Here is an 8,859-nt window from a genome sequence, read left to right as displayed (position 1 = left end):
GTTTGGGAGAGTGGAGAGATGGTGCAGGAGAGGAAGACCCTTGATGAGATGGATCGATTCTGTGAGTGGAGTGGTGGGAATGAATGTGTTTGAGACAGTGAGATTGGCACAGGGTAGAATGGCATTTAGGGCTCTTGTACATATAGGGTCGTTATGAGTCACAAACGACTCGATGGCACATAACAACAACAACAACAACAGGCCAACTGATCTCTCTCTCTATGTTGGTGTTATTGTTGTTAAGTGTTGTCGAGTTGTAGGCGTCCTCCTGTACCGTCCCTCCACTCTCCCAAACATGATGTGCCTCTCCAAGTACCAGTCCCTGCTTGCAACATGCCCAAAATATGTCAGACGAAGCTTCAGAATCCTTGACTCCAAGGAGCAGCCCAGCTTTACCCTCTCCAGGACAAATCTGTTTGTTCTCCTAGCAGTCCATGGTATATTTAACACTCTTCTCCAGCACCACAGCTCAAAAGCATCAAATCTCTTTCTATCATGCCTATTCACTGTCCAACTTTCTGATGTATAGCATGTAATTGCAAAGACTATAGTCAGGATTAAGCGCACCTTAGTCTCCAGCCTGAATGACAATATAGGTTGTAGTTTAAGTCAATCTCTTCTAAAACATAAAAAAAATAAACGAACAACAGAGATAGGGATGATAGATGTCACAGAACATGAAGGTCACCACTAAACCTAGGAAAAGAAGCTGAAGAGACAAGGACCTTCTCCCAGAGCAACAGTGAGAGTACGTTCTTCCCTAGAGGCGGTGCCCTGGATTCAGATTTCTAGCCTTTTAACCCATGAGAAAATAAATTTCTACTTACTGTCTGTCAGATACTGTTCTAAATCTGAGTGTTCAAATTAAGACAGACTGGAAAGAAGGATTGGCCATCTACCTCGAAAACCCTATGTACAATAGATCACACTTAGAGTAGACTAGTACATACGGTAACTGAGTCCTCAAATATGGAAACACAAAGGAGGAGTATAAGGTTGGCTCAGGATAGATCAGGGTTCAGAGATCAGGGTTCACAGGGTGGCTACAAGTCACAAGCAACTCAACAGCACATAGCAACAACAGCGACATTAAAAGTCACTCACTGTAGTGATATTTCTGTTAACAACTACATCAGAGAGTTAAGGGGCTAACTTTCAACAAAGTGTTGTCACAAGAAGGAACCCATCAGGTAGAAAACTAATCAGTTAGAAGGAATAGGAATAGGACTAGGACTAGGAATAGGAATAGATATGTGTGTGTTTAAATGAATAAAGAGTAGAGATATTACATATATATACATATATACATATACATACATATATACATATACATACACATATACATACATATATATATAAAAAATTTGGAAGCAGTTCCTAAATAAAATTCCTCTATGAACTTTGATAAATGTTAGTAGTTGTAGAGGGGCTTCAGGTCTTTTGTTCATAGGGTTACTATGAGTTGTGCTCAACTTTAAGGTGGTCTGTGTTGAAAATAGAAAAGGGAGCTAAAGTGAAAATTTGTAATCTAACCAATTTGTGTCTAGGAAAAAAGTTTATAAGCTTTGGTGATTTGTTGATCTCTTCTGTTAATTTGAAGTGTTTTTAAAACTATAGAAAGGCTTCATTTATGCCTCTGATTAACAAATGTTGTCAACACAATACATTCTCAACATATATATTCTCAACTCTGGTCATGGACCAGATGCTCAGTGTATAGGCCTGGAAAATGGCAGCTGACTTCATGAAACCAACATCCTTCTGAGTGGGGGAGATGCCTATTAAAAAGAATTTACTAATAAATTCTCAAAACCAAGTGGGGCATACAGACAAGAAAAAGGAATCACAGTGATGAATGCTACTAAGGAAAAAGCAAGGTATTTGAGCAATGTAGACTGAGCTGACCTAGCCTCTGTCAATTATTTATATTTCTCTCCATGGTCACCACTTTCAAGCAGGGATCTGAAAGTTGAGTACCGAGTACTCTCCACTGGAAATGTAGAAAGTGGGGAATAGTTTACAGATAGTAATTTACAGCTCAGACACTGCAAGTGGGGAAGGATATCAAATGAAGCCTAAAAATGCTAAAATGAAGCTGGTTGCCTTGATAGGAGTTGCACTATCTAAGACCTCATAGGCCTTGTTAAGGATTTGAGGATTTGAAGCTTTGTTCTAAAGGCAATAGGAAGCTATTGAAGAGATTTCTGCAGAGGTTAATAAGACATGTGCATTTGAAGGGGGAAAGGCTTCTGTCCACTGTGGGAAGAATGGATGGTGTGAGGTAGGTCAGTGGCTGCAGAGTTCCTTTAGCAGTTGTCTTGACAAATGGTAATAGAATTTTGGATCTAATTAATGCAGTGGAATTAGAGACAAATCAATGAAGTTAAGAGATTTTCAGAGAAATCCTCGTTCTTGATTTAACATGGAGGATAAAAGCCAGAAATATGTTAATGACTCCTAGGTTTCTAGTTTGAGCAAAAAATAGCAGTACAACAATTTAGAAAATACTGGGGTATCCAAACCAGATTTTACTTGGCTACTAATAAAAAAGCTAGTGGTTTAGTTGGTGCTACTTTAGAAATTTGGGAATAGATATACCATTTGAAAAACAACTATGAGATATCATCTCACCCCAGTAAGAATACTAAAATTTAACAAAACAGCAAACATCAAATGCTGGCGAGGTTGTGGAGAAAATGGAATCCTTATTCACTGTTGGTGGGAGTGTAAAATGGTGCAACTACTATGGAAGGTTGTATGGTGCTTTCTCAAAAAGTTGCAAATAGAAATACCATTTGACTCAGCAATTCCACTACTGGAAATATACCCTAAAGAAACACTAACTGCCACTCAAGTAGATATATGCACACCCATGTTTATTGCTACTTTGTTCACAATAGCAAAGAGTTAGAAACAACCCAAGTGCCCATCAACAAAAGAATGGGTAAAGAAAGTCTGGTACATTCACACAATAGAATACTAAGCAGCACTGAAAAACAAGGAACTCATAAAATATTACACAATATGAGTGACTCTCAAGGACATTATGCTGAATGGAATATCTCAATCACAATAGGACAAATACTGCATAATACCACTGTTAAAAAGCAGAATTGATATGTGAGCTGGGGGAAAACTAAGAAAAAAAGGGGATAAATAATACTGCATTGGAACAGATAAAGGAAAGAACCAATTAAAAGTAATATATAATTAGACATTATACATACAGCAACAATCCGGAATAAGAAGTACATTGTAAAGAAGATTGGGGAGTGGGAGGTAATTGTGCTACAATGAATAAATATTTTTCTTTAACATGTGAACAGGTGGTGCAACCACTGTGGAAGGCAATATGGCGCTTTCTCAAAAAGTTGCAAATAAAGATACCATTTGACCCAGCAATTCCACTACTGGGAATATATCCCAAAGAGACCATAACTGCCACCCAGGCAGATATATGCACATCCATGTTTACCGTGGCTTTGTTCATAATAGCAAGGAGTTGGAAGCAACTAAGTGCCCATCAACAAACGAATGGATAGAGAAGGTGTGGTATATTCACACAATGGAATACTACACTGCATTGAAAAACAAGGAACTCATGCAATATTCTTCAAAATGGGTGACCCTGGAGGACATTATGCTGAGAGAAATATCTCAGTCACAAAAGGACAAATAGTGCATGGTGCCACTGTTGTAAAACAGGACTGACCTTGGGATTGGGGGGATACTGAGAAAGATGGGTTCAATAATGTATACTGCATTGAAACAGATGAGGGAGAAAACTGTTTAAGAGGGATATGTTATTAGGTATTTTTGTCATGACAGAAGTCCAGAGTGAAGGCTGCATAGTGGAGTGGACCTGGGGGAAGGGATTGTAAAACAATGAAAGAGTTTTTCTTTTACTTTTCCAAGAGGGTAGTGTACTAAGGGGAAGGGTTGGGAGGGGAGAAAAGTGCAACAATGAATGAATGGAAATCCAAAGTCTCTGTAAATTTTCATTGAAATTAATAATAAATTTTTAAAAAGTGAACTGGAGGATGGGGAAGGGAGTAAAATGTGCAACAATGGAAAAAATGAAAATCTATCTTTTCTGTGAACTTTTGTTAAAATCACCATTAAAATAAAAAATATTATTAAAAAAAGAAAACAAAAAATCTCACCACTGGGATGATAGACAATACCATGATAGATGAAGAAAAGATTGAAATTACCAGCAATTTCATTTTACTTGGATCCACAATCAACATCCTTGGTACTAGCAGTCAAGAAAACAAAACATGCTTGCATTGGGAAAGTCTTCTTTAAGGACCTCTCTAAAATTTGTAGGAGGAATGATGTCAGTTTAAAGACTAAGGTGCATCTGATCCTACCTGTGGTCTTCTCAATCAGTTACAATGCATCTGAGAGCTGGACCATGAATAAGGATGACAGAAGAAGAATATCTTATACCCTTGAGCTGTGGTGGTGCAGAGCACTGAATACCCTATGGACTGCCAAAAGAACAAACAGACATGTCTTGGAGAAAGTGCAGCCAGAATGCTCCTTAGAGGCAAGGATGGCAAAGCTTTGTCTCATAAAGTTTTTGTATGTTGTTATGATGGGCTATTCCTTGAAAAAAAAACATCATGCTTGAAAAGATGGAGGGTCAGCAAAAGAGATACAACGATACAGATTGACACAGTGACTGCCACAAAGGGTTCAAATATGTTAGAGATAATAAGGATGGCACAGGGTAGGACAGGGTTTAAGTCTGTTCTTCATAGATCCCCTACAAGTCACAGTCGACTCAACAACACCTAACAATAACAACAGCATTTATAAGAGCAAAGGTAACAACTCAAGTATCAATCAACAGACATACAGTTAAAGAAATAAAAGTATATTCGCACAGTGGAGTATTATGCAATGCTAAAAGTGGCCTCAGGAGCTTCACTGTCAAGCCAAAGACACAGACACAAGGTGCAAATACACCAGCAGCTCCATGGAAGAAAGTTGGACAACCTCCTTCCCTGTGATTTACTGCCTCTGAAAGCCCACTGGAGGGTTAGCTATGAGTCAGTTATGACTCAAGGTACATAACAACAAAGAATTCATGGAATTCTGCACAGCTTGAATGAATCTAAAGGAAATTATTCTGAGTGACATAAGTCTGTTTACAAAAGGATATTTATGGTATAAGATCATTCATATAAAAAGTAAAGGGAAAAGTTTACACACAGAATCATTCTTAGATAGTTATTAGAGATGGGAAAGGGTAGAGAGAGGAATAAAAATTAATAGATAAATGAAGTGAAAGACAATATATAATATGGGGTTGATCTGACATTGTACATAATTATATTAATAAATCATAACTAATGTTATAAAACAAGATATGCATTAATAAATGAAAAACCAGTATGATTCATAAACTTTCACACAAAACAATCATTAGTAGTTCAAACCATTCAGCATGCTGACAAAAGAGAGGCCTGGAAATTTGCCCACATAAAGATTACAACCAAAAACTGCTATGCAGTTCAGTTCTGCTCTCTACCACATAAGGTCATTTCAAGTCTGAATTGACACAACTGACAATGGAGTAGCAGAGGGGGCAGGATTAGTGAGAAAATACTGGAATAGGGCCAAATATGAACTCAAGGCTGAAGACAGTGAGGTCATGCTTAGAAACGAAAAAACAAAACAATACCACAAACCAACCATTTGCCACCGAGTCAGGTTCCACATGCTTCTGCTTTACTAGGTTCCATGGTGGTTTTCAAAGACTGTGATGTTTCAGAAGTAGTACAAAGTAGATAAGCAGGCCTTCCACAGAGCTGCTTGGCAAGTTTGAATCACCACCAGCCTTTTGATTAGGTGATGAACTCTCTACTACTTGTGGCCCTTCAAGCTCTGAAGGTAATGGTAATAGTAGAAATCAGTACTTGAATTTGGGCGTTCTGTTACCAGAGCCCTCATTGCTACTATCTTATACAGCTGATCCGTAGTGGTGTAGTGCCTTATATGTGGAGCTACTAACCAGGTCAGAAGTTTGAATCCAACACCTACTCTTCGGAGAAAAAAATAGAAACTTTCCTCTTATAATGATCTACAGCTTCGAAAATCTAAGAAAAGGCCACTCTTTCAGTCAGGATCAAGTCCATTGCAGTGAGTTTGTATTAGGGGGTTGGGGGAGGCCTACATGTGTGTTTTCCTGCTAACTCGATGATGGCTAAGGAAAATAGAAGCATCAGTTGTTAGGTGTCATCAAGTCAGAACCAAGCTGACTCTCCAAAAGGTTCTCAAAGGCTGTAAGTCACACAAAGGAGATTGCCCATTTTTCTCCTTTGAAATAGCTGATGGATTCGAATCACCTGCCTTAGGGTTAGCAGTGCAACTCCTTACCATTAGACCAGCAGAGCTCCCTGGAAACATCAATGCTGTTGTTGTTATGTGCCATTGAGTCGCTTGCAACTCATAGCGATCCTAAGTACAAGAGCCCTAAACCCTACGCTATTCTGTGCCAACCTTATTGTCTCTGATACACCTAACCCCATTGCCCTAGTGACTGAATCAATCCACCTCATTGAGGGTCTTCCTCTTCTGTGCTGTCCTTCCACCCTCCAAAATATGACGTCCCTCTGCAAGGACTGGTCTCTCCTTGTAACATGTTCTAAGTTTGTCAGATGAATCTTCAGAATCCTTGCCTCCAAGGAGCAACCTGGCTTTACCCTCTCCAGGACGAACTTGTTTGTTCTCCTAGCAGTCTATGGTATATTCAATACTCTTCTCCAGCACTACAGTTCAAAGGTATCAATTAGGATTTTAAAAAATAATCTATTAGATGAAACCACTTTGTTTTGTCCTCTGAGTAACTTCATCCCAAAGGGTGTTTCTTTAGAGATAATTAGTTTGAATCTCTACTTGGTCCAACAAGCATTAAAAGCATTGTTGCTATGTGCTGTTGAGTCAACTATGACCCATAGAAGCTCTATGAACAATGGCTCTGAACCTTGCTCTATTCTGAGCCAACTTTACTGTCTCTGACTCACCTGACCCCATTGCCACTGCCTCTGTATCAATCCATCTCATCCAGAGTCTTCCTCTCCTATGTTGACTCCTACCCTTTCAAGCATGATGTCCTTCAAGGACTAGCCTCTACTGACAACATGCTGTAAGTATGTGAGATGGAGTTTCAAAATTTTTGCTCCTAAGGAGCAACCTGGTTTCATTCCCTTCAGGATAGACATATTTGTTCTCTTGGCAGTCCATAGGATGTTCAATACTCTTCTCCATCACCACAAGTTAAAGGCATTGATTCTTCTTCTGTCATTTTTAGTTATTTTCCAGCTCCCAGATGCATAGAAAACAATTGAGGAGACTATGGCCTGGATCAGGTGCACCATAGTCTCTACACTGACACTGTTGCATTCTGTCAAGGTCCCTGACAGATTTTACAAATGCAACTCATCTTTTGATTTCCTAACTGCTGGTGCCAAGGATGTTGATTGTGTATTCAAGCAGCATGAAATTATTAACGACTTCAATCCTTTCTCCATTTATCAGGATGCTGCCAACTGACTCAGTGGTGAGGATTTTTATTTTCTCTATGTTGAGATACAATCTATATTAAAGGCTGCAGTCCTTGATCTTCTGTAGCAAGTGCTTCAAGTCTTCCTCTGTTATAGTGAACAAGGTTGTGTCATCTGCATAGTGCAGGTTGTTGATGAATATTCTTCCAAATTCTGATGAAGTCCAGCCTCTCAAATGATCTGTTCAGTATATAGAATGAAACGGTATCCCTGATACACTCCTTTTTTAAAATTTTGAACCATACAGTGTTCTCCTTGCTCTGTTCAGATGACAGCTTCTTGGTCTACATATAGGTTTTGTAACACACAATCAAGTGTTCTGGATCCTCATTTTTCTCAATGTTAGCCACAGTTTATTGTGAACACAAATATACATTCTTCTCTTACTCTCTGCTTTTAGCTAAGATCCATCTGACATTGGCAATGATGTCCCTAGTGCTACAGCCTCTCCTAAATCCAGTTTGTATTTCTAGCAGTTCCCAGATGATTTACTGTTCTAGTTATTTTTAGATAATCTTCAGCAAAATTTTGCATGCATGTGATATTACTCATTTTGATCAATAATTTCCATATTCTGTTGGATCACCTCTTTTGGAAATGGGAATAAGTGTTGATCTTTTCCGGTGGTTGGCTAGTAATGATCCTTTGGATTTCTTGGCACAACTTGGTAAGCACATATAGGGCTGAACTTGTTTGTTAACATATGTCAGTTGATTTATAATCAATTCTTTGGGCCTTATTTTTTGCCTATTCTTTCTAGAGCAGCCTGAACTTCCTCCTTCGTTACCAGTTTCTTGATCTTATTCTACTTCCTGAAATGGTTCTGTATCAGCTAATTGTTTTTGGTACAGTGACACTGTGTATTTCTTCCATCTTCTTTTAATGCTTCCTAGCTCATTTAAAAAATGTAAAAATTAATGAATTTTTAACCCACTCTGACATATCTCTCCATCTTCTTCATCTTACTTCTTCCCTTCCCGTCCTTTACATCTAGTCCACTAATAAGTCTTTTGTTTACAAATTTATCATGAATCCCTTCCATTTCTCCTTTCTATTACTATCGCCACAGTCCAAAATAAACTTCACTATTGTTTGATTTTCAACAATGCTATAAACAATAACATCTGTGCTGCCTACCACTGCGATCTCCAGTATCTAGCATGTAATAAAGCAATTAAAAAATAAAACCTACTTGCACACCCATGTTTATTGCAGCTTTGTTCACAATAGCAAGGAGTTGGAAACAACCTAAGTGCCCATCAACAAACGAATGGCTAGAGAAGCT

This window comes from Elephantulus edwardii, unplaced genomic scaffold (genome assembly GCF_000299155.1).
Source record: "Elephantulus edwardii isolate Elephantulus edwardi_28Jun2011 unplaced genomic scaffold, EleEdw1.0 scaffold00067, whole genome shotgun sequence".
Classification (NCBI taxonomy): Eukaryota; Metazoa; Chordata; class Mammalia; order Macroscelidea; family Macroscelididae; genus Elephantulus; species Elephantulus edwardii.
The sequence above is the reverse complement of the archived record's forward strand: the minus strand, read 5'-3'. Positions refer to the sequence as shown.